Source organism: Talpa europaea (genome assembly GCF_964194135.1).
Source record: "Talpa europaea genome assembly, chromosome: 5".
Taxonomy (NCBI): domain Eukaryota; kingdom Metazoa; phylum Chordata; class Mammalia; order Eulipotyphla; family Talpidae; genus Talpa; species Talpa europaea.
In genome coordinates this window covers 963,530-989,052 of record NC_140071.1, presented here as the reverse complement: position 1 = coordinate 989,052, position 25,523 = coordinate 963,530, and positions in this window count along the sequence as shown.

The following is a 25,523-nucleotide window of genomic DNA, read 5'->3' as shown; positions in this document are numbered from 1 at the left end:
CCTGGAACAAACCCCTCTTGGTCATGGTATATACTGTTTCTTACATATTATTGGATTTAATTTGCTAACATTTGGGGGGACACGTTCATGTTCACAAGATACATTTTTTTAATCTAGAAAGAGAATATAGAAAATTGGTGTAAAATCTTTAAATGTTTGGCAGAATCACCAGTAAACCATCTGGTCAGGTGTCTGCGTCGGAGGGCTTTCAATGACTGATTCAAGTTATTGAAGAGATAACACGCTTAGACTGACTGTGTCTTCTTGTGTGCCTTTTGGCAAATCGTGTCTTTCAAAGAAGAGTCTCGCGGCCTGGCTAGCGCGCTGTGGAGACAGAGCTGCTTGTGGTGTTCCTTGATTATCCACTGAACGTCCACCAGGCCTTTGGAGAGGACGTGTTTCATTTCTGAGTCATTTGCTAGTCTGGCTAGAGACTTATTTATATTATTATTCTTCTCAAAGAATCCGAGTTTGAATTAGTCGCTTTTCCCTAGAGACTTTGTTCTCTCCGTTTTGTTGACTTACGCGCTAAGTCATATTATCTCTTTCTTTCTGCTTAGTTTGAATCTAATTTGCTCTTATTTTTCCAGTTTCCTAAGGTGGAAACTTAGACGACTGATTTTATATCTCTTTTCATTTGTAATATACACACTCAGTGCTAAGGACTTCCCTCCAGTGATGACGTTCAGTGAATCTGACAAATTTTGATAAATTATTTTCATTTTCATTTATTGCAAAACATTTTTTAATTTCTCTTGCTATCACTTCTTTCATCAATATGTTACTTGGGATTGTGCTGTTTCATCGTCATGTTTTTTGGAAGTTTCCAGTTTTTCTTCTGTTACGGATCTCTAGTTTAATTCCAATGTAGTTTGAAAGTGGACATTGTATGGGTTCTATTCTTTCATCTTTTTCAAGGCGCATGGTCTGGCCCCATATGTTGTCTACACTGGTGAATGTTCTCTACGAGTTTGAGAAGAATGTGTATTCTGCTTTGTTAGAAGAGGTAGAATATAGGTGTCAACTAAATCTAGTTGATGGATGGTGATGTTGAGTTCAACTATGGACTTAACTATTGACAGATATTATATTACAAATTGTGGAAATTTATACATGTCTAATAATCTAACCATTACTCGAAATCGTCACAGCTGTTACTGAAAGGATTAGTGCAGTAAAGAAAAGGAGAGCCAAGTTTCTGGCAGGCAGGAAGTTTATTGTGCTCCCAGGAGAGGTTTGCTGACCCCTGCAGGGGTTGGAGAAGTTGGGTGGGGTCTGGCCTTGGAGGGAGGTGGAAATTGCAGAGTCAAAGTTGCTTCTTCACAGAAGCTGTTTTCTCCTGGCAGAGCCTGGAAAAGTGAAAACTAGGAACTAGGAAACTAGAAAAACAAACCAGGCAGAGCCAGCTCCCAGGATGCAGGTGGCAGCAGTTTCAAGTTTCCCTTTTCTACCCCATGTCTGCCCTGGCCTTGACCTTACAGTTACCATATGATTAGTATCTTCCCTAAAGTGAGCATTTCAACTTCTCTTGATCTCAGTTAACTCCACTAATGCCAGTGAGTTCTAAATTTTATTTAGAATCTAATCTGCTTGGGATATTATTTTAAAGTGTGAACAAACAATGAATTTTAGTGATTGCCAGTTTTGTGGTATTGATAGTAGTTGTACATGTCTCATCCACTTATGAAAAATTAGATAATTTCATCCAGCTTGTGAATAACTTTCCGTCTTTTACCATGTAGCCATTTTGAACCCACCATTCCGGGCTGGTGGCCTGTTCTATAGGAAACATTGGCTGGAATAGTTCAACAAGCAATAAAGAAGCACTAAGACCCTTTTGCATGCAGGATGTGGGCAGAGGTTCACTTCTCCTGATGGAGGGTAGACGTGTGACACCGACACCCATCGAGAAGGAGCCAGAACCCAGCATCCCACACCAATATGGGTACAGAGACCACCTACTATGGCAGGAAAAGCAGAAAACCCCAGTCAAGACATGAGAGTTTAACTTCCATGAGCAAGGAGAAAGGCCCTGTGAGGCGTGGCACGTAAGGGCTGCTCATATCTGAGGCTGGGCTGACAAAGGACTGCCCCTGCCCCAGCGTGGACCAAACCCCAAGTTCAAGTACCAATATCAAGCAACCACTGTCTACCTTTTGGAAGAGACAAAAGCACAGGTAACACTTCCTTCTGTGGCAAAGATACACAGCTCCGTCTAAAGTCTAAAAAACAGCAGCTGCCACCTCAGCTTCCATTGAAAGCCAAGCTGCCTTGAACTACTGTTAGAAGGGTTTGAGATCTAGGAGATGTCAGAGGCTATGGTAGTGACAAGAACACACCCGAGCTCAGCTTACACCTGGACTGGACAGCACCACCACCCCCACGCCTGCACAGAAGAACAAGGCCACCTCAGCTGCACACTGACACTGCAGTCCTGCATTCGATAAAAAATTATAAAACACACACACAAGAAGAGAACAGCCCCTTGTCAAGAGATAAAACAATTGACAGATGAGACCCAAAGATGGGCCAGAGTTAGAATTATTAACGCGGAATTTTAAAACAATCCTACTTGGTTTAACAATTATAGAGGGAAAGTAGACAAGATGTATAAACAGATGGAGACTTTCAGTATATAAATGGAAATCACATAAAGGTGTCAATTGAAGTGCTCGAAATAAAAGAGACACTATCAAGATGAAGAATTCCCTCTGGTTTTATCAATCGGTAAGAAACAGTTCAAGAAAATAAAGATATGTCAGTAGAAATTATGCAAACCGAACCACAAAAAAGAAAATATTTTAAAATAGAGCAAAATATCCTAAAAGTGTGGAAGAATTTTAAACAAAAAAAAGTGTAATGAAAAACCCAAGATGAGAGAATCGGACAAGAGAGAATAGGAACAAGACCTTTGGGAGATTAATGAAAGACATAAAATCACAGATCCCAGAGCTCAGAGACCCCCAAGGAGCATAAATAAACATATAAAAAATTGAAGTACATCATGATCTAACTGTCAAAATCTAGTGATAAAAATCAGCAGTCTTGAAGATGGGCAGAAAGAAAACAAATTACAAAAAAAAAAAAAAAAGAAAGAAACCGTACGCTTTGGCCAAAGTAAATGAGGAGACGTTAGGACGACATCTTGAAAGAAGTAGAAGAAAGAGAAGTGACGACGCAGAATTCTTTGCCTAGATACAAAAGTTCGTTTTTAAATGAAAGTGAAGACATCATTAAAATTGAGAAAAAGCAGCTTTCTACCATCTCCCAAGGGAACTGACCTCAGCAGCCACCCACAGCTCGGGGCTGAGGTGCCGCAGGGGCGCAGTGCTGGGAGGGAAAGTGTGAGTCCCCAGCCCTCCACGTGGAAGAGGGTGGTGTGAACATGGTGCTCCCCGCTGTAGGGTCGCTGCCAGAGAGGCAGACTCTGCGTCACCCCCAGAGTGACCCAGAGGACCTGGGAGCCAGCCTCGGAGCACCCAGCCCGGGAGGCGCCTGCGGTCCTGGGCTTTGTGATGGCAGAAGGGACTGGCGCCCGCGGCCCGGGGTGAACGGGGCTGGCTCCCGGTCCTCTGCACGCGGGTCGGGGGGAGGGGCTGGGGAACTGTCTCCACTCGGGGAAAGCGAGGGGGGCGTGTGTTGGGAGCCAGCGAGGCCATGGCGCTGGCAAATATCACCACATCGTAGGCTCCGCGGGGTCAGAGATCACGGCCCAGGATGCTGGGTGGGGGTCGCCCTCCCTCCTCCTCCTCCCGCCCATGACGGTGCCTCCCCCTCTCCCTGGCAGTTAGACCAGGTGTTGACTGTATTTCTTCTAAAATCTGAAAAACCTCAAATCCCTCTTCCTCGAACCCTGGGCCCCGCTCACGGGGCTCTGTCCCCGCAGAGGCCCTGTAAAGTCGCGGCTAGTTTTTCTAATAGTTCCTTCATTATTGTGGCAGAGCCGACACGTGAGTCTGGCCGTCGCGGGTACCGCTGGCGACTTGGTTCCTCCGTGGGGGTGAGAGCAACCGGCCGTCTAGCGAACCCCGCCAAGGGTCTCCGCTTTTCTTCTCGTGTTTTCCTGCGGTCTCCCCACTGTCGCGCGTGTCAGTCAACACCAGCGACAGGATGGAGCGCGCATGCGGTGCTGTGGTCACTCAGTGCGTCCTCTTCTGCATGGGCTGTTGCTAGAGCCGCGGGCGCCTTGGCTTGCAACGTCCCGCCTGCATGGAGGCTCCGGGTTGGCAGTGTGGGGGCATCTGCTGAGTCTCCACCGAGTCCCCTGGAGTCACACTCCGGCTCTCCTGAGGCTGGACCACCCCCGACAGCCTCCCCGCTGTCCGGGGCTGGTGCTGGCTGCCACAGCACCTTGCTGCTAAGTTGGGGGGCTGCCCTGGCTCCTGAGGCCCCCCCAAGACGCACTGGGTTGCTGTGGACTAAAGCTTTGCGCTGGCACTGCCCCAGCAGAGAGGGTGACTCCGACACTGCTCCCCGCGTAGCCGTGACCCCTGAGCTCATTCCAAGTGCAACAGAGTTTTTTTTTTAATTAAATGTTGATCTCTTCAAATATTTAACATAACACCTTAATAAATAAATGATCACAGTCCTTGGCGCACAAGGGCTGGCCGCGGCTTCCTCGCGGGCGATGCTGCTTTTTCTATCACCCGCCTGCGACAGGTCAGCCGAGCGCGCGGGCAGACAGTGAAATTTCAATTGACAGAAGCCCTACAGCACCCCTAAATCTTAGGGCCAGCACCCTTCTCAGTGAGGGGCAGCGCGGAGCAGCCTTCGACATGGCCGGAGACACGAAGTGCGTGTGGGGTGGCGATGCGGGCGGGACCCTTGAGTCTCTGTGACGCCGGAGCGCAAGAGCCCAGCCTCAGCCCCTGACACAACCGAGGGGCCTGAGGGGTGTCTGCACCCTTTGTTGTCCTCCTGGGCATCAGGGAATGTCCTTTCCTGGCCTGGCACCCAGTCGTCCGCCCGGACGCCCGTCTCCTGAGGCTCCTGCAGGCGCGGCTGTCCTGGTCCTGTCCTGTGATGAGGATGGGCCGTGGGTGGCGGCAGGAGGACCGGAGGAGCCGGGAGCTGTCCCCCCCACGCCGCCCCGTCCTGTGGGCCCCGCGCAGCTCCTCACAGCCAGGCTGACCCCGCCACTGGGAGCCTCAGCCCTTCCTCTCCAGAGCACTCCCTGTGCGTATTTGGGGTGCGGTAGAGAAACACAGGAGTTCAGCCCAGGCATATTTTCGTCCACCGTTAAAGAGGGAGTGATCCCCTAATCCACTTTCCTTTCTCGGGGACCTGCAGCCCCATCTCCAGCTTTGGGCTGATATTTGGGCACTTGTGATTTACAATCAACGTTGACCCCGGACGCTGCGCCACCATCGGCAGCTCACATGGGTGGCAGGAGGATGCATGTGGCCTGGATATTTGCCGAACATTTTTGCTTATTTGCTTTTTCACCCAGTCTGGAGGCTTCCAATCCCTGCTCCTGGAAGACAGCAGGCGGCGGGGAGAGCTGGCTCCAGGCCCCGGCAGTGGGGTGTCGGGGGTCCTCTGCTCAGGGAACTGGGGGAGCTCCGCCCGCTGGTGACAAGCAGGCTGCTCCTACTCCAGGGAAAGTTCAGGCCAAATTCCACTTGACCGGCGTGGACATGTCTGCACCAAGCGAGGCCTCAGGTTCCTATTGGGAATTCACTGTCACACGCGGAGTAGGTGGTTTCCGTTTGAACACAATCAAATTAGCTAATACCTAATAGCGTGAGATGTGGGGTGCTTCCTGGCCTTGTGTGCTTGGTTTTGAGGGGCCCACCTGGGGGGCTGCGCTGGGTCCGGCCCCTGGCAGGGGGGAACACGGATCGAGGTCCCCCGTGGCTGGTAAGTAGCGCGAGGACAGAGGTTTCCGTGCGCGGCTGAGACGAGCCTCAGACAGAGTGAAAAGTTCAAAGTATGACGGATGGGCCGTCCCCGCTGAAGGTCACACTGTCACAGCCACCTGGGGGACCGGGGAGAATCAGCCACTTAAGATGCATCAGCCTCAGCGGTGCGGGGGCAGTGGGGGGCGTGCTGAGCGGCTCTCACACCCTGATGGAGGCTGAGGGCTGTGCTGGGAGCCGCACCCGGCAGGGCTTTCTACCATCAGCTGGGCAGGTGCGGGTTGTCCGGGAGGTGAGCTTGGGGGGGCCTGCAGAGCCCCAGCTCCCCTATGCCCTGCGTCATTCCGCGGGGGTGCAGGTGTTGCCACATCCAAGGAACCGATTAGTGGACAGACCCCGGCCAGCCTGACCTGATGGCACAGAGGCCAGGGCAGCGTGCGGGCCACCGGGAGGCGCAGCGGGCCTGGGGCGCACAGCCAGGCAGCCTGTTCCTGCAGGCTGCACGGTCTGGAGGCGGCCAGAGCTGGGCTCGCGGGCCTCGCGCTGTGAGCTTGTGGACTGGTCCCTGCGCCCCGCCCAGGCTCCTGCTGGCCCTGCCGGCTCTGGGCTCCTCATCGATCTGAGCAGTCGCCACATCCCCGGCCTTCCAGACCGGCCCCCCACGTGGGGCGTCGCGCCAGACCGGGCCTTGAAGCTGTCACAGCGGTGAGTCCTGCTGGGGCGATTCTTCCTGCCTGTGGGGGCAGGAGATGCTACAGAGACCGAAATCTGCTCAGGACACCCTTCACGTCTTCTCTCTGCCGGGGAAGGGTGTTAGTGCAGGAAAAGCGAACTTTTTCTCAAGTGTCTTGAAATCCTAAGGATGAAAAAACTACCAGGTTGTAGTACAGCGTAAGAGTCTTTATTTTCACACTGGCAAAAACAAAGCAAGTGCAAGAACAAATATTCTGGTGCTTCTGGTTTCCTGCAGTGTAGACTGTTTTCATGAAATTGGACCGAAAGCTCAAACACTTAACAAGTAGAAAGAAATATGCTCTTGATTCACTGGCATGAACAGCAAATATAAACTAAATTTTTAGAGGTACAATTGCTTTACAATGCTTACATAAATTTAAAATTCAAATAAATTCCTTATAGTCCATTGCACACAATGTGAAGCATTTTATTCCACACATTTGTAGCCATCCCCTGGGGGGGATTATGCGTCCCGCCTCAACATAATAAAGCCGCAGATCATAAACCCACAGCCCACATAATACTTCATGGTGGAAAACTGGAAGTTGTCCCTTCAACATCAGGAACAAGACCGGGATGCCCGCAGCCACCGCTTTCATGTGATTTAGTATTACACGTTTTAGCTAGACAGGAAGCAACATGGATCTCGGTTGGAAAAGAAATGAAACACTCACTAGTCACAGATATTATGATACTACATATAGAAAATCCTAAAGACGACACCAAAATCTGCTGTTAGAACCAAGAAATGATTACAGCAAAGTGAAAGGTTTTCTACTAAGTTTTTATATACAAGCAGTAAACAGGGAGAAAAAGAAATTAAGATAATAATTCCATTTACAATTGCTTCAAAAATCATTAAATACCTAGGAATTAGCTTAATCAAGGAGGTAACAGATTTCATCAGAGAAAACTACAAGACATTATTCAAGGATTCAGATCATGACATAAGGAGAGGGAAGGACATTCCATGCCCGTAGCTGGGAGACCCAATATAGTCAAAATGACCAACAAAAGTGATACGTAGATTGAATGCAATCCCAGCAAAATACCAACAATCTTCTTCAAGGAATTGAACAAAAAATAATAAATTTTTTATGGAACCATGGAAGACCTCAACTAGCAAAGGCAATCTTGAGGAAAAGGAGCAAAACAGAAGCATCATGTGATCTGACCTTAAACTATATTTTAAAGCAACAGTAATTAAAACAATATGGTATTGAGATTAAAAATAGATGCATGGATCAATGGAAGAGTCCAGAAATCAGTCCAGTTATCTAGCAATACTCAGTTCATTACAAAAGAGCCATAAAGGGTGAAAGGAAATAAATGGTGCTGGGAAAACTGGACGGTCATAGGAGCCGGGATCTGGGAGCCTCGTGCAGCACCCCGCGTGCACCACTGTCATCCAGGGCGGGGATGAGGGCACAGTAAAAGGCATCAGGCTCCTGGTTCCAGGGCTGGTTTGTGGCCCCTGCAGGGTCTCTGAGGACGCCTGCTGTGCTGTGACAGCCGAGGCCCCAGGACGGCAGGAGGGTAGGCAGCATCCCACCGCTCAGCGCCCGTGCTGGACACGCTGGAGACACACGATTTGCGTGGCTCCCACGGCCCTGGGCTGCCGGTACTCTGCCTCTCGCTGTGAATTCCACATATGCACACTTTCACCTCGCTGCAGAGCGAGAGAGAGGGCAGGTAAAGGTCAGGCCTGCTGAAAGATGGGCCTTGGCTCAAAAACGTGTTTCAGATAAACACAACATGTTGGTCAGCACCTTAGCATCTTAGCCTCTGCAGCTCAGAAACAGTCGTAGCCACGCTCACGTGTCTGTCATCTGACAAGAATGGTGTCCCGGGGCCCGATGGCCCCTGAGGCCCATGGCCTGGCAGAGGCCCGTGGTCAGGCCGCAGATGGACAGGCACGGGGACAGAACTGCGACGCTGCTCCTGAGAGGCTGGTCCGCCCGGCTCCCCGGGACCCTCGGGCGGGTCAAGCCACCCCGGGCTCCACTCCTCGCCTCCCAGCTGCCCGGCCCCAGCAGCCTGATCCCTGCCCGCCACGCGAATTCGAAAGGCCCGTTGTTCCTCCCATGGGCTGCGGCGTTCCCACACACGCATCCTGCTGCTGGCGTGGGGGCCGCCGGCAAGATTTACTGTCTTGGGGAACCCCATTCTCTGAGGCGGCGCAGAACCCAAACACTCGCGTCCAGACTAAACACTGGGCCTTGAGAGCTTCCCTGTCTCCACACTGGCCTCTTCCAGTTTCCCTCTTTTGTTTGGAAGGAACAATCGCACATAATTTCCCCCAAAGTGGACGGTCGTGTGAACCAGGATCTGTCAAATTATCATATTAACTGGCTCTTTGACCAAGTTGCTTTTCTAAGTTCAAGCCAGTTTTCCCCAAAAAAAACACATTCATCTTTTCACTTTCCTTTTTTTTTTTTTTCTTTTCACTTTCAACAGACTCTCACCTGCGCTTTCACAAACAGTTCTGCGAGCAGACCCGTCACCCCAGAACCACCCACCGCCCGGGGCGGAGACCAGGCTGTGCGAGCAGGTGAACTGCGGGGGGATTTTAGTGATCGGGTCTGTTTAATCCTTGGAAATACTCCAGGAGGCTCCCTGGGACGGCTGGGATTTCCTGTGTGTTCGGCCCAGTCGCCCAGCAGTGAGGTCACACGTGCTGGCATTTTACACACCTCGGCGTCGGGCGGGGGTCTGTCTGTGGCTAAACGTCCAGGGCGGCCCTGCGGCCGCTGGCGCCCACGGCGGAGGGCTCGGGAACTCTGGGTTTCTGCGGCCCCTGGTCTGGCTCCAAAGCCCAGTCCCGGCTGCACACGCGTGGGAACGGGACGGCTTCCATGGAGAATAAGGGAGGAAGGGAAACAGACGCGCAAGGAGCTCCGGCAAATGCCGCCGCGCCCTATTTATCGGCTCGAAGATGTCCTGGGTCAGTGGGCAGAGAGAAGGACAGAATCCCGAGTGTCACCGCAGGCTCAGCTTCCAGCTCGGTGGCCCCGGCCCCCTGGGCCTCCGTGTCCTCCCAGCGCGGCCGTCCTGCCTCTTGTCTCGGCGTCCCCCGGCCCTGCCCGCCCTCTCCTGGCCATGGGGCCTGAGGAGCAGCCCCATCCACGCCGGGGCCGACGCCCGCGCCCTCTGCTCGCGGCCCCTCCAGGCCCGTAGTGGCTGTTTCTCTATTTGCACATCTGAGCTGGGCCCGCCTTGCTCTGCCGACGCACATATTGAACGTGCCGTGGACTTTATTTCTCCTGAAGTTTGGCGTGAACTAAGGGATCCAGTGAGTGATCTTCCGGAGTCGGCTGAGCGGGGGTGATGCCGGCTTTATTTTTAGCGCTTTGTCAGGGCTGGGTCCTGCTGCCGGAGGGCTCCTGGGGAGGGGCCGAGTCGCCCTCCCTGCCTTCAGGTCTCCCACGGGTGCTGAGGGGGCGGCTTCTGCACACCGCTGGCGAACTGTCGCCACGACGTGGCTGCCTCTCGTGTCTCACCTCACACGGCCATTGCACCAGCCACGGCGCTTGCTCTGAAACCCGCATCTGACAAAAATTCTTCCAGACTTTTGCCGATCAGGCCTTGGTCTCTGGAAGCATCTATCGCTGAGGGAGGAGCCGAGGGGAGGTCCCCAAGGTGCAGCCGGCGCATCGGTCACTGCAGAGGGAGGCGTCGCAGGAACAGGCCTGCACCGAGGCAGCCCCAAGGCAGTCGGGATAAACAAGCCGCGTGGAGACAGACGGGGCGCGGGGGCCGCCGGTGTCCGGTCATCCTCGGTGTCTGCAAAGACAGCACCCTTTCACAAGGACAAGCCCGTCCCCTGTGCAGAATGACCCAACACACAAGTGAGGGAGGATTCACCGCGGAAAGGACAACCCTGAGGAGAGGTTGCTCCTGAGAGGCCCCGAGGCTGCAGCGCCGGCGCGGGCGCAGAGACCCGCACAGGGACCCCCTCCCGAGCCGTCCAGGGAAAGCCAGCAGAGTGTGACCGTGACCTAGAGCGAAAATTCTTGCTTTCTTCATCTTTTCTTTAGTTTTTAGACCTTTTTTTAAATCGAGGGAATGTTGGCTGTTTTAGGGGTGATAGGTTCAAACTTCTAAGTCAGCGGATAACGAAGAAACCGCTTAGGTACTGTGAGCGGATGTGCCTAAGTGAGACTCTTCCAGATGCTTGTTTATGGATATCGCTGATGGTGACACGTAGATGCTTGTTCTTGTCGCTGCATCTGGAAATTAGTGTAGATAAAAAACGCTTGAGGCTGCTCTCCCCGCGAGCTACTCTGGCGACAGCACCCGGGACAGGCGTGTGGGCCAGGGCGGCAGGTTCCAGCGGCGGGAGATGCTCAGGCAGGACCCCGCGCGCAGGGGTGTCTGGGTCTGAAGAACGGACTGTGGGAGAGACGTCCCCGCAGCGCTGACTCCCGAGAGACACGCCCCTCCTCCTGGGGCGCTGCGGCCGGCGGCAGGTTAGGGCTCAGCGCCAGCCCACAGGGGCGTCCTGGCCAGCATCCGGTCACAGCGCTGGCCCATGCCGACGGGCAACGCCAGCTCTCAGGGCGCTGCTGGAGGAGGGGGAGGCCGGCAGTGCGGGGCTGAGCGGGGGCATCTCCTCCGCAAGAGCGTGGGGTGAGGGGCGCCCCAGGGAACACGCCACACGCATGGGGGCCTCCAAGGTGCTCTGCCTCCTGTCACTGGGGACACTCAACGCAATTCACACGCCCCCATGGAGTCAGGTCTCACGGCCCCGCCGCGACCGCCCGCACCCCGCTCCTTCACCAGACACCCTGGCCCGGCCCGGGTCCCTGAAGGCCTCCCACCTTCTCCCCACTGCAGCGCGAGGAGGTGTCTGGCTCTAGTGAAACATCCTTAGGAGAGGAGGCACACGCCTCAGCTTCTCCACCGGGGTCATGAGCGTGTCTGTGCACCTGTGTGTGTGTGTGTGTGTGTGCACGCATGCATGCTCACACCCAGGTGATGCACGCGCGTGAGCCACGGTCTCTGCTGTTGAAGGCGTGCGCGGGGCCTGCTGGCGCCGTCACAAAGCTCCACTTCTCCATTTCGCCCAAAAGGTCACGCGCTCATGGAGCTGGTTCTGAAAACCTGGTTCTGAGAAGACCCAGGACACAAACGTGGGGCGGGACGCACAGGAGGCAGCAGAGCCCCAGCGTGAAGAACAAGTCTTGGGCTGGGTCAGAAGTCAGCCCCTCGGCCCCCAGAGGACGTCCCTGCACCCCACCCACCCCCACAGCGAGTCAGGGCGCTGGGCCCAGCTGGGCAGGACAGCCCCTCGCTCACACCAGAGGCTGCTGACCCGTCGTGACCCCCCCCACCCTGGGCTCCTCTGTGCTGAGCACACTCTGCACTGTCCTGCCCTCTGCCCAGGGCTGGCCAAGTGGCCAGTAGTTGCCCCACACTGAGCGTGCAGCTGCTGACCTGGCCCAGCAGCCCCCGCCCCGGGCTGCAGTGGGAGCTCTGTGTCCTCGCCCTGCGGGCCGAGCCCGCGGTGACCGCCAGCACCAGGCAGCCGGGTGGGCTGTGCTGGGACAAGTGGTGGGCACAGGACCGCCCTTTCCCGTGGCCACTTGGACCACAGTCGCCAGTGGGCAGGGCACGTGGCTTGACCTGCAGCTTCATGGGACTTTGATGAGCCGCGAGGTGATACGTGGCTGCCATTTCATACCATAAAAATTTAACAAAAATAAGGGAAACGGGTGTTGTTGTTTCTGGGAGTGTCTACGGGGAGAGCACTTCACGGCGCTGTCAACGCTAGAGGCTATTTTGCTAGCAATGCTTCGTGGACCCGACACAGTGTCCTTTTCCTTGTTTCCCTGCTGGCGTGCGGCCTGGACGTCCAGCCCCGTGTGCGCCGCGCGCTCCCTCAGCAACTCAGGGGACGCTCCTTGATTCACGTTTAACAGCACGTTCCTTCCGAGGCCCTCCCCCAAGCCGCTGGACAGCGGTCAGTCCCCCTAAATACACGAGATAATACCAGGCTGCATCTTGCCCCAGGACGAGGGCGGCTTTCCTGTCCAGCTGATCCCAGCCTCCGGCTGCAGGTGGCCATGCACTCATCCAGGCAGGACCCGGCTGGATCGGCCACAGCCCCTGGGCCTGGATCCCTGCAGCCCTTCGCGCCACACAGTGGGTCTGCGCTTGCCTTCCCGCAGACACAGACGGAGACTGCATCTCAGGAGGCCCGGCCGGGGAGCCCGTGCGAGCTGGTGCCCCCGCGGACCTGAAGCATCCAGCGGTGAGGCAGGGCCAGCTGGTGGGCGCCGGTGACGGCAGGCCCCGGCCGGGGTGGGGGGTGGTGGAGATGCCTCGGTCCGGCCAGCACCCCGACGATGTGCAGACAATTCCCCCTCCTGCCCCTGGGTCCTGGACGCCGGGGCCTCCACGCCCCCAGGGGTCCCCCGGGGGAGGCTCACAATGAGGCCAGTCTTCCCGAGGGTAAACAATCTGTATTTGTGCTTTTGATTAAAATTTAATAAAAAAATATTTCAGCGAGGCGAGGACTTGTTAAAAGCAGGTGAGGACAGATCAGCATTCACCCCGCGGGCTAATCCCGCTCCGCCAGCTCTCAGGTTCCCTATTCATCCCACAGCCGCCGGCGCGGCCCCTCACGGGGGTCCTGTTCGCTCCGGCCAGCCCCAGGGAAGGAGGACCTGGCCTGCGACCCGCTGAAACCCGAACCCCTGCCAGCGGCTGCGGAGACAGGCCCAGCGGGGCCTGGGCGGCTCCTGGGCAGGAATTGGGGCGTCATGCACGCAGGGCGAGACTGACCAGTGCTCGGAGCAGGCAGCCAGTGCGAAGCCGGGTCCAGGCTGGGCAGCGGGGACACCCAGATGCGCTCACCACAGTGCCCAGGGTGGCGGCGACCCTGGGCCCCTGGGACACAGTCCGCCCTCAGCACCCCGAGGGACGAGGGTGCTGGGAACAGAGCTGGCCTGGGTGTGTGCAGGGCGAGCTGTGGCCTCCGAGGAGAGTCCACCCTCCGGGTCAGCTCCAGAAAAGCAGGGCGGGGGCGAGCATGTGTGTCTGGAGGGGTGGCGCTGGGGCCGGGGGAGCCAGGCTGCCGGTGTCCCCCCGGGCGTGTCGTGCCTCGTACAACTAGGGGCCGCGGTCTGGTTCTGCAAACCGTGAAAAACTCCCGGGGACTTACATGGACGGCGGAGACAGGCAGCACCTGGGGGCGACCATAGCTCTGTACTGAGACCCCGAAGCTTAGCCGCGCTGGGCCAAGCTGGACAGAGCTTGCTTAGACACCTCGCGGGCGGGGCTCCCACCTGCCGGTCACCCACTCTGGCCCTGGAGCTCGGGGCAGCCCACGTCACTCCCTCGAGTGAAGCTTCTGTCCCTTCTCATCCCCCGGCTACGGAGACCCAGCGCGGGCGGCGTCCCGGCAGCCCCTCCCAGCCCGGGGTCAGCCGTCCCCATGAACCGCGGCTGGCGCTCTGGTGACCTTCCAGAACTCCCGCCAACCCACGGGCCGCCGCGTGTGCGGAGCAGGACGCCGCTGGGCCTGGGGGCGCGGGGCTCGCCTGGGGACGGCTGCACGGGCTGCTGTGACCGGGACAGGCCTGGGCTTGCAGGGGGACCGGCTGGATCCTTTCAGCCCCGCCAGCGGGGAGGCACGGCCGGGCCACGCCCCCCGTTTCTGTCCGGCCTTGTGCGCAGCACACGCATCTCGGCAGCCTCTGCACTTCCATTGTGGATGTTTCACTTTTTGGATATTTCCTAAGAAAAGCCATGATTTTATAAATCTGCTCTTTCCTGTGGTTTAAATGTACTTTTTAATTGACTTCCTGTTTAGCTAATGGTGCCTTTGAAACTGACAGATCGATGCTATCGAGGCATTTAAACAGCACAAGCTCAGCCGACGCACGGGGGTTCCAAATTCTCAGTAAGTGCTCAGATTGAGGTGATTTCTCAGATAAGATGCTAATCACTTTGTAATTAGCGATTTAATGAAAGCACAGGACCAGTTTAAAAAAAATGGGTGAATTCTCATACACCTGGAAAAGGGACAAATAATGTATGTGATGACACTTAACCTTTTTTTTAAAAAGGTTTATTCATGCACACAAGAGCTGGGGTACAGGCCAGAGGCGTGGGGGGTGAGAGGACCCACCCGAGACAGAGCGGGGAGCAGAACAGGCAGCTGGACCGAAAGCACTGCTGAGGGGAGCAGCGGGTGACACGGGAGAGTCTGCCGCGCCATGTGGGACCCTCCCTGGCCGGCCGGGATCCAACCCGCGCCGCGAAGGCTGCGGACAGCGTCACAGGGTGGTGCTCACCCCACTGCGCCACCGGGGAGGCCCGGCGGTTAACCTCTTGCACAATCATTTTTGTAAAGAAAAACAAGTAGGATAAAAAGAGAAACAAAAAACTGGAGAAACACTTGCAAGCGTGACAAAAAGCCGCTTTATCGACAGGGGAGATCCCCCGGCGAGGGGCCCCGCGGAAGGGGCCGCGTGGGGCGCGGGCCATGCCACACGCAGGTGGTGCTGCCGTCAGAGCTGGAGAAGCAGAAACCAAACCGCTGAGCACTCCTCTCACGGTCAGACTGGCAACGTCCTCAGGCCGGCGCCGGCTCTGCCGAGCAGCTCTGCCGGGACCCACCTGGCGGTGCCAGCGGCAGGGACTGGGCCTCTCCCGGAAGGCCTGGCCACCACCGGCGCCCGTCGGCCCCGGGGCCCCACACACGGCCCTTCCGGAGACGCCTGCAGCGTCAGGACTGGACACTCCGCGTCCACAGGGCTGCGGCCGAGCAGGGGCGGCCGGGGGCTGGGATGTGCGGGCAGAGCGTGGCGATGGGCCCAGAGGTGGCCTGGGCTCCCCGAGTGTGTGGGCCGGGACCCCGGCGGCTGCTTGGGGCCTGCCGTACTGCCAGGCGCGTCTCCGGGAGGGCCCACCTGCACGGCCCGGCGGAGGAGCAACGCCGGCCGGACCGACCTGTGCTGGCGGCGACATCGATGGGCAGACTCACCTCCGGGAGGACTCGCGGGTGAAAGGGTGTGGCCGAGGCACCCGGCAGGCTCAGGCTGCCTGGACGCATCTTCTTTCCCCAGCACCTGAAGACAAGGGTAGGGACTACACTAGCCCTGACCACGGTCCTGGGGGCCAGCGTGGGGCGGGGGTAGCTCAGGGCTGGCGTGGCCGGCTCTGCTGCGCTTCACCCGATGGCGCTGGGCGGGGCTGGCATCCTGGGCGCCCGTGGGGTCTTCCCCAGGCCCCTGGGCGCCCTCTGGGGTGTGGGGGTCAGGGCTGGTCAGCTGGAGGTGGGGCGCAAACACCCGACCCCCGACCTCGGGGGTTCCGAACAGACACTGGCGCACACTGGGCCGCAGGTATTTCGCTTTTAAAACATTGTGACAGGCGACTTTTTACTTTATTTTTCAATGATGGAGTCTTGCGGAAAGCTTTGGCATTTTGAAGCGCTCTGCACCGACGTGGTATTTTCATAATATTTTCAATCAGTTTTCAATCTCGGCCTCGTGTTATCACAGCCACCTCCATGGGACGTGCGTGAGGAAGAGGACTCAGAGCTGTGCCTGCACATTTTCATTTTTGCTGGCTCAGGGGATCATAGAAAAGATCATAAAAAAGCAGATGCTGAGGGTCAGACGCGGGAGGCGCCGCCCATGGGTGCGGCCTGAGTTGGGCCGCGCGGCCTGAGACTCGCTGGGACTGGGCAGCAGCCTGCGACTGCGCCGCTCACAGGCACGCGGACCTTCCAAGAGAAGCGGCTCCCTCCTGCTCCCCATGCAACCTCCGCAGGGCTGGCTCCCTGAGTGGCCTCCACTCCCCGAGCCGGCCTGCCCCAGGGCCTCTCCCGCTGGGCTGAGCCCTCCAGCCCTGCTTCCACACACACCCGGTCCCTTCTCCACCACCCGCTCGTCTCTGGAGCCTCCAGGATGACCACGGCCTGCTCGCCTGGGACTCCCCGCGCCCCTCCCAGGGCTGGCTTGTGAGGGCCCAGCATCCCGGAGGAGCTCGTGTTACGACGTCGACCTCACGTGTGGACACAGCCTCCCCAAGAGACCCAAACGGGTTGACAACAAGGGACAGTGCAGAAAATCTGACGGGCGGAGAGTACGGCTGGAGCTTCTTAGTGTCCGGGGGACCGGTCAGTCTGTCCAGCCGCCACGGAGTAACATCGAGCTGGGGGCGGCGAGTGCAGGATCCGCTCCCCGCAAGGGACCAACAGTGCCCTGGTGATGGAAACTTGCCTTGTTTCTAGAAAAATGCTAACATTCAAAAAATATTGTGTTTGCAGAGAAAGCCACCACGCTGCCGGCCTCTGGTCCCCGCCCCAGGCTGGCTGGGCCGGAGCGGCTGGGCCTGGGCACAAGGGCGTCCGGCCGGGCCTGAGCGAGCAGAGCCCCCCGCCCCACGCGTCTGGGGTGGGAGTGGAAGCCCAGGGAACGGGCTCTGGGGGCCCACTCCGGGCCCCGCTGCGTGGGCTCGGGGGACGCGGCCAGGGTGGCATCGGCCATCAAGGCGTCTCCCGAGCTCACACGTCAGCAAGGGACGGGTGCTGTCATCTTTCAGAAAATTGAATTCGGCTTCATGAAACATATGTTTAAAAGCTGTACACTTTCAATAATTATGCTATAACATCCCTGTTTTTATGCAAAGCTAACTAGATATTGTCATATTAAAATAGCAAATCCAATTCATTTCTTATGAAACACATGTCTAAAAAAAATAAAAGGAACACTTTAATTATTTCAGGAGTGTGCAGGCCGCTCGCCACCGACTGGAGATTGCATTTGTTTAAAACTCAATCATGCAAAATGAAGACTCGATTTGAAAAATTTTAATAAAGATAACCAGCCTATCATGATATCATTTGAATGCTAATCACACCCCGTTCAGTGCGGCAGAGCTGTGTCAACTTCGCTGGAGGCTCTTTATTCCGCAATAAAAACATTTACATTCTAATGATTTTATTAAAGCGCTGAGCTGTCAGCGGCCCCGATGACTCTGGCGCACTGGATCAGTTATCAACTCGCAGAGCCTTTATCAAAACCACCCAGTGGTGCGCCTGGCACCGCCGTGAGTGCCCGCGCCGGCAGCGCCCGTGTTTAATCATCTCTTCCCGGCATTGTTCTGCTCGCCGGGCGTAAGGAAGGCCCAGCGCGCGCTCGTGCAGTGAGCAGAGTCGAGTCGCGCCCCGTTTCTCTCCCCGCATTCTTCAGCAGCCCCTTCTCCCCTTTTATTCTGTGGTTGCCGGCGCTTCATGATGACTTTCCTTAATTCTCTCCCCGTCGTCGGCACTCGGCAGCTCTGAACTTCTTGGCCCTGAGCAGGGCCCCGGCCCGGGAGCCGCACCTTGGGGAGGGCGGGCTGTGCCCGTCCCGCAGCGAGGGAGGGCGGGGCCCGGGCCCGGGGGGGTCCCTGCGCCAAGGGGGCCCTGCTCTCCCCTCCCCCGACGCGGGGACCCTGGTCCTGGCACGCCCGACGCTGCGGCGACTGGAGTTGACGTTTTCAGAGTCAGGAAAGAACCCCAACCCCGGGAGAGACGAGGCTGGAACTCTCCCTGAGGGTCTCTCAGAAACCCCCATTGGCTCCGCTGCAGGGAGCCTCTGCTCGGCGGGTGGCCCCTGCTGGGCACTGCTGGCCGCTGTCCTCCTGCAGCCTCCACAGGAATCTGCCTGCCCTGCCCAGTGCAGGGGGCACCCAGGGGGGCCAGGAGGGCGCAGGGGTCTGAGCCCCTCGCCAAGCAGCCCTTCCCCTAACGAGCTGCTTCCTGCTTGTGAGCAGGTGACACCCCTCAGCACACCCGTCGGGACAGTAAAATGGAGCCGAGCGGCTGCAGGCTCTGCCCGGCCCTGAGCGGTGAAGGCGGCTCCACCTGGGCGCCGGGCCACCCTCCCCAGGCCCTGAGCACGGCCCTCGCGGTGCACCTGGGCTCTCGCTCGCTCACTCACCAGCCACCGGGTTCCACGGCAGGTGGGCGCTGTCCCAGGGGACCACGGTCGCCCTGAACGGAGGGGAGTGGCCAGGCAGGCTGCGCTCTGGGGCCGCCCAGGCTGGGCAGGCAGATTCCTCCTTCCCTCGTGTCTCAGCCGCCCGCAGGGCAACGGGCGCGGCTCCTCAAGGCACATTTCTCTCCAGGTAAGCCCCAAGGACAGCTCTGCAGGGACATGGGGGCCTGAGGTCTCTGGGGGCACAGGCTCCTGCGGTACCCGAGGGTTTGGGCAGCTCCGGCCGCTCCAATCTCGAGCCTCAGGAGGGCACTGAGGGGGGGCGGGGGGCGCTCACGGAGGGCGCTGCTGGCAGAATCATCGAAAATACCTGGTTGCTTTGTGCTGGCTCTTCACCCAGACACGCAACACGAACCGGCCTCAGGCTGTCGCTAGGACATGGATGGGGGGTGGGGGGGCGATGGGGGGCCGGGTGGGTGTCAGAGGTGGGGGGGGAGGACGGCCCTCCCGGAAGGCCTTCTGGTGCCTCCCTCTGCCCGTCCGTCCAGCTTCTGAAATCCGCTCGTGGGCATTTCACAGCCAAAGTGGTCGGGGCGGGGGGCCGGGTCTTTGGTGAATCGTCTTCGTGTGGACGGGAGCAGCTATTTTTGCCAGAACCATCCCTGCTGACCTCGGGGTGTCCCTCTGCTCCATGCTCCTGCACGTGCCTCCCCCCGCTCCGCCTGGCCCCCAGCCCCTTCTCCACCCCCAGGCTCACCGAGTGCACGTCCAGCGAGTCTCTCCCCAGGACCCAGCGCACCAGGGCTGGACTCGAGCCCCTGCAGCTGCCAGCAGCCTCCTCGGAGGGGCAGGGGCAGGGGCAGCGTCGGCCCCACGGACACAGAGCGGCCCGAGCTGCTAAGGGTTACGCTCATGGGGTGCTGTGGGGCTCGGGGTCATGCCTGCGGGGTGCGCGGGCTCATGGGGCTCAGATCTCAGGAGGAGGGTGCTCCTCTCCCAGGGCGGAGTCTCGGGTGGCGGCTGGGACGTGTGTCCAGCGACGCAGGAACCGCGAGGCGGGAGCCCCAGACGCAGGTGCCCCGTGGAGGCCCAGTGTTTGGGAGACACCGTCTGTTTTCCACGACCACCCGCCACTTTGGCACCTTTTCTCAAATGCACATCTGTATAGTCAGCTTTCGGTCTGGCCTTTTATTACTTTAAAGAACGTTGCTTTGCAGAGGTCAAGACAGGAGATAAAAGTCTGCGCCTCGTCAATTCGCTGTGTGTATGTTCCCTTCAAGAAGTCAAATGCCAGATGGCGCTGGAAACAGGTGCTTGTGCTGCAACGCGCCTGGAGACTGACTGTGCGCTCGCGAGGCGCTGCTCAAAGGCTTTAAAGGCCACCGTCTGAGGCTGACCTCTGTGCCCGCCTGGCCCCGAGAGGTGGACGGCGGGTCTGGTGCCCACGTCCTCGTGTGAGGGGCGCGAGTTCGTGTGTCCCGCGAGTGTGCACCGCAGCGCAATTTGCTCCTCCACGGAGACCTGAGAGTCCCCAAAACAGTGAAGATGGTTCTGGAGGCGAACCAGAGTGGAGACGCGGACTCAGCGCTGAGGCTGCGCGGGCCGGCGTCCTCGGTGACGGAGTCTGTCCATCCATCACCCCCCACCCCGGCGCCGCCGTAATCTTCACCAGCAACTGTCATCTGCCACCACTGTCCATCTGCCCGCCCACCCGTGTGTCCATCTCTCCACCGTGTCCACCTGCTTACATGTGTGTCCTCCCTCCTCCCTCCGTCCCTCGCCCAACTCTCGGGAGCACCACCTGGCTGAAAAGGCAGGGCGAAGGGCTACTTTAAGCGCCACGACTAAGGAACCCCTTTTGCCTGCGCCAGAGTCGGGAAGCAGGTCCCGGCCAGGCCGTGCCCACCTCTAGGCCACACTGACTCCTGCCTGCAGCCGGCGCTCCGGGGCCGGCGCCCTCCGCGGCCCATGGCCCAGGGCACGCCCTCCCCCGCCCTCGCAGAGCGCAGAGCTGCCAGCTGGGGCTGCTGTGTTCTCCCAGCAAGTGGAGAAGGAGGCGCCACAGACCCAGGACGTCAGAGGTCAGCGGGACGGGACAGGCGACCACAGACACGCCTGCCTCCTCGCCTCCCCCTTCAGGGCGGGGGGGCCGGTAGTGGACACGGGCACCCCGGCCCTCACACTGCGCCATGGCCAGCGGGTGCCGTCCCAGCTCGTCCACCTGTGCGCAGTGGCCTCGTGGGGCCCGCGCGCTGGTAAAGCGGGGAATAAGCAGAAACGAATAGAAAAATGTGACGTGAACGTGCCGGCAGGTGCGAGGCTGGGACGGCGGCAAGCGAAGCCCCGTCCCTGCGTGGACGTCCCTGAAGGGTGTCCCCGCACAGAGGCGCCTGCATGGCCCCCGTGCCTGCCCTTGCCGGCGACCGCGGGGCCCACGGGGCTCCTCCTCTCCGCCCGTGTTTCAGGCTGGCACGTCCAGGCTCACGGCGACGTGGTGCACCAGGGCGGACGTGACGTCGCGCCAGCAAATGCACGTGGACGGGGCGCAGCTGACTGTGGGCGCCAAGCCAAGTGCTCACCGCAGGCAGGGGTGGAGCAGATGGCGCGTACGGCTTGGGGGACCCCTCCTGCAGGAAGGAGACACTCCCCTGGGGGAGACGCTGCCTTGCAGGCTCCACCCCCGTCCAGGAGCCGGGACTAGTGGCCACACGCGGCCCTGGGTCTTCCTGGCACCCGTGGCCTGGCGCCGGCAGCCTCGCGGGAGAGGCCGGTGTCCGGGCGGCTCTGGGCTCTGCGGGTCTGGGGCCCGGACCGCCTCCCCTGTCCGTGCGGGCTCCCACCCCCCGGGGCTGACCCCGCCCCACCTGCCCTTCGGGGAGGACTCGGCCGAGGAGCAGTTTTATCTCAGGAAGAAAATGTCAGAACGAAGAAAACAGCCTTTGCACGTGAAAAATAGAGGGGAAGCTTCAAAAGTCGCATAAGTCGTGGTTTTGGCAGGTAATTTTTTACATCTTGGTGTGGTCTCTTTCAATGGATGAATTTATCAGTATAAAATATAGACTATTTTATGAAATGAAGACACATGAATTTAAAACAAGGAGCAATTACGGGCCCGGCACACCACAGGAATTCGGGGTGAGCTTGCGGTGCGGGTCCCCGGCTTACGGGGGCTTGTTGCTTCTGCAAAAGAGGAAGAGAGCGGGGGAAGAGGAAAATCACTCTGGGCTCCCACAGTCTGAACACCCCACACCCATTAGCGGGGCGCTAATTCCCGGACAGACAGGACAGAGAAGGCTGCGCGGCCGCCGGGCCGGGACAGGGCGGGGCAGGGTTTGACGTGAGCCAGGGCCGGAGCCGCGTCCGCCCGGCTCGGAGGAGGCAGGACCAGAAACGCGCCCCTGCCCGTCTGGACCCGCCGGCCCGCTCGCTGCAGTGTCCGCCGGGCTCGGGGTGTCCGCCCGGCGCTGCGACGGCCGAGGGCACCTCCGTGAGGACGCGTCTCCTTCCCCTTCCCGCAGGTGCGTGTTGCCGACAACCCACAGTGACGGGTCAGTCACCCCAAGCGAACAGGCGTTTTGAAGGGAAGGGCCGGTGAGGACACTGATAACCGGCGCCCAAAGCCGCAGGCCGGGCCCTGGGGTCCCCACGGTGGCTACGCCCGCATGAGTGGCCGCCCCGTCCTCAGATCAGCTCTGGAGCCGCGGCCAGGCCGCGGGCAAGCCCCCGAGTGTGCCAGCCGGTGTGGCCCTGGGAGCTGTGGCAGCAAGGTGGCCGCACGGGAGGCGCAGCCGGGCGCGCTGGGGGAGTCCGGCCGACGCTGCGGGGGGCGCACCTGGGAGCACAGGTGCACCCGCACGAGAGCGGAGAAGCCCTGCGGGCAGAGCCTCATCTCCGCACCCCGGGGTGGGCACCGAGCTCCGGGAGGGAAGCGCTCGGCTTATTTCTGCGCCTCCAGATTATCACGCTGAAGACACGCGGTCGGTCCTGATGTTTGGGGAAAGGCGGCTGTTGGCACAACGGTCGTGCGTCTGCCCCGAGCTACGTCACGGCTCTGTGCTGCCCGCCGAGCTGGGCCCGCCATCCATAGAAGCGTCCTAAATTTTTTGAATTTCCCGTGGGCGGGACACGTCAAGGAACTTCGCAGGGCGGCAGTCAGGGCGCGTGTGCAGTCGGGGGAGGGTGACCTCCTGGCGCGACTGGGCTCTGCTCTCCTCGGGGCCTGGGCCGGGGAACGCCGCAGCTCCCTGCGCCAGCCTGGGGCTCTCCTCCGGTGGTGCGGGCGCCCCACTCCCGGGCACCCTTGGCTCCCCGCGGCACCCTTGCTGTTCTAGAAGAGCAGACCCGCCCCAGGGAGCCTCTGCAGCCCCGGGCAGGCCCCTGGGTCAGGACCGCGTGCTGAGGGCCAGGGGCCGGGGCCGGACCCCCGCGGCCCTCACTGCCTCCCCAGGGACACACGGGTCTGGGCGAGGACCACGCAGTCTCCAGCGGTGACCTCAGACGGCCCCAAGCCCTCCAGCCGCCCCCGGGACACCATCCCAGAGGTGGGCCTGTCTTTGGGGGGACAAGGAGCACGATCGGGAAACAAAGGCTGCAAGGCGCCCACGGGGCGGGGCGGGGGAGGCTCTGCACACGCAGGACACTGGCGGCCACGCTCACGTGGCCTCTTATCAGATCCCGCCGCCCCCGCCCCGCGCGCCAAGGCGCTGATAAAATGGAAGCAAATTTCTGCCGGTGACTGACAGCAATTTGAGCGAAATGAAGTTGTAGCATGATATTGTTATATATACAAGGAGCAAATAACCTAGTTTGAATAATCACAGCCTGTGTCCTTTTAAATGATTTTGCTCCCCATTTAAAGGGGAGTCTTTGATGTGATCATATTAATTCCCTCCCCGCTGGAAGGAAGAGGACGCAGCTCAGAGAAGCGGAAATTAAATGAGAAAGTGATGTCAGTCCCGCTTGAAGCCCAGGCCTTATTAACTGCTAATCATTGTGTCATTTTGTCGCTCAAAGTAATAGATTTGATAGGAAGGGACGGGTGTCTCCTGTTTACTTTTATTAGCTTGAACCAGAAACAGCGCGGAGCTTGCGGTACCGAGCCGCGTGCCACCGAGGTGGGCTCGGACGCCGAGCCCCGCTTTCCTCCTGGCGGCTCCCACGGCCGTGATGGTGAATGATCTGCCGTTTGAGAGGAAACTTAAAAACGGTCTCTGTGGACCTCCCGCGAGTGCTCCCTGGAGGGGGTCGGGACCCAGCGGCTTCGGGTGAGGCGCGCCGTGGGCGGCTGGGGGTGCTCGGCCCCGGGCAGGCCGCGCTGGCTCCTTGAGGCCGTCGGCCTGAAGCCCGCTGGTGCTGGAAGGCGGCGGGTGTGCCGGTTCTCAGGACAGCAGCTCCGTGGGGGAGGCCGGAGAGCCTCACCTCCTGGACATCACCTAAGAGGGCGTCCGCTGCCAGCCCCGACCAGGGAGAGACCGCGCGGCTGACCGCAGCCCTCGAGACCACGTGCCGCCGAGGCCCCGCCGGCCCAGGCTCCTCCCGGACGAGCCGTCGGAGATAAATTACCATCCAATTAGCCCACTCCAAGTGACAGTTTGTATTTAATAACAAAAATCCTAAGAAAAAGAATCATCTAATGTCAACACGAATTATATACACACCTTAATTATCCGAGTTACAAAATGCATAAGGGATACAGATATTTATTTTTGCAGTGACAGCCATTATTCATTCTTGAATTGTTTACAAAACAGTAATAGCAATTTGCATTTAAATGATATGTTTCTTATAAAGAGCGGCGGGAAGGCGTGGGCTTGTGCGTTCGCGCGCATAAATTGTCTGTCCGTGGTGCTAATATCAGAGCAGAGACGTTTTATTCATGGGACGTGCAGGTAGAGATTACCACCTTTATTCACGCTGTAAAGGATGGGCTTCTCCGGCGGGGGGACGGAAGGCTTTGCCCAAATCCACACTCCCGTCCGCACGGAGCTGGACGCGCCCTCACGGCCAGGGCTGTGCGTGCTGGAAACTCCCCGGTTGGCGGTGCAGCTGGCTGAGTCTCACGCCGTTGAACCCGCCCCCCCATGGTTGAGGATTTGGGGGAGATCCCAGGTGTGCCCCTGAACCTCCCAAGAGTGGAGGGCACCCCATGAGCGGCAGCCTCCGCCCGCCCCGACACCTGGAGGTGCAGGGACTTCTCTTGCTACGGCTCGAGGACCTGCTCTCCCTCATTTCGCTCCTTGGAGACGCTTGCAGGAAGCAGACGCGAGGGGTGACAGGAAGCGCCTGCCGGGAACCCTCCGCCCCGCCCAGGAAGGCGCTCGGTCTGACTCCGGGCCGGGCTCAGGGCGAGTAGCCAGTGGGCCCGGTGGGGGGTCGTCCCGTGGGGGGGCTCCTGGGCTAATGAGGACGGCCCAGCTCTGAGGCGGTGCGGGCTGGGTGAGGACGCCCGCGGGGTGAGTGGACGCTCAGTCCTCTGCGCCGCTGGCCTCTGTGGCCGTCACCTGTGGCCTTGAACACCGAGGCGCCGGGGGCCGGGCGGGGCTCGGGCCTGACGGTGGACACCTGGCGTGGTGTGGGCGGCGTGGGTGGGCGCGCCTGGCCTGGGGCTGAGGCTACACGGGCAGCCTCACTCGGGCGGCACAACAGAGGACGCCAGAGAAAGCGCGTGGAGATCCGCAGAGGCCCCGGCTGCCGCCTCGCCGGCCTGTCTCCCCTGGTGCTGGTGAGGAGCCCGTGGGGTGAGGCCGAGGGCTCCAGGGGCTGTTTTAAGCTTTTAGAACCCACGGTGACCCGCTGGCTGCGTCGGCTGCGGGACAAGACCCCGCAGCGCTGCCCAGGGAGCGCTGGGGCCGCCGACCTTGGCGCTCAGGGACTCGGGGCGGGAAGGGGCACCGCACCGTCGTTGGTTACACTCCGGCCTCACTTCTCAGCCAGCCAGGTCGGGTTTGTTCCCGGAGGACTCTGCTCCCCGAGGACTCAGATGTCATTTTGGGGT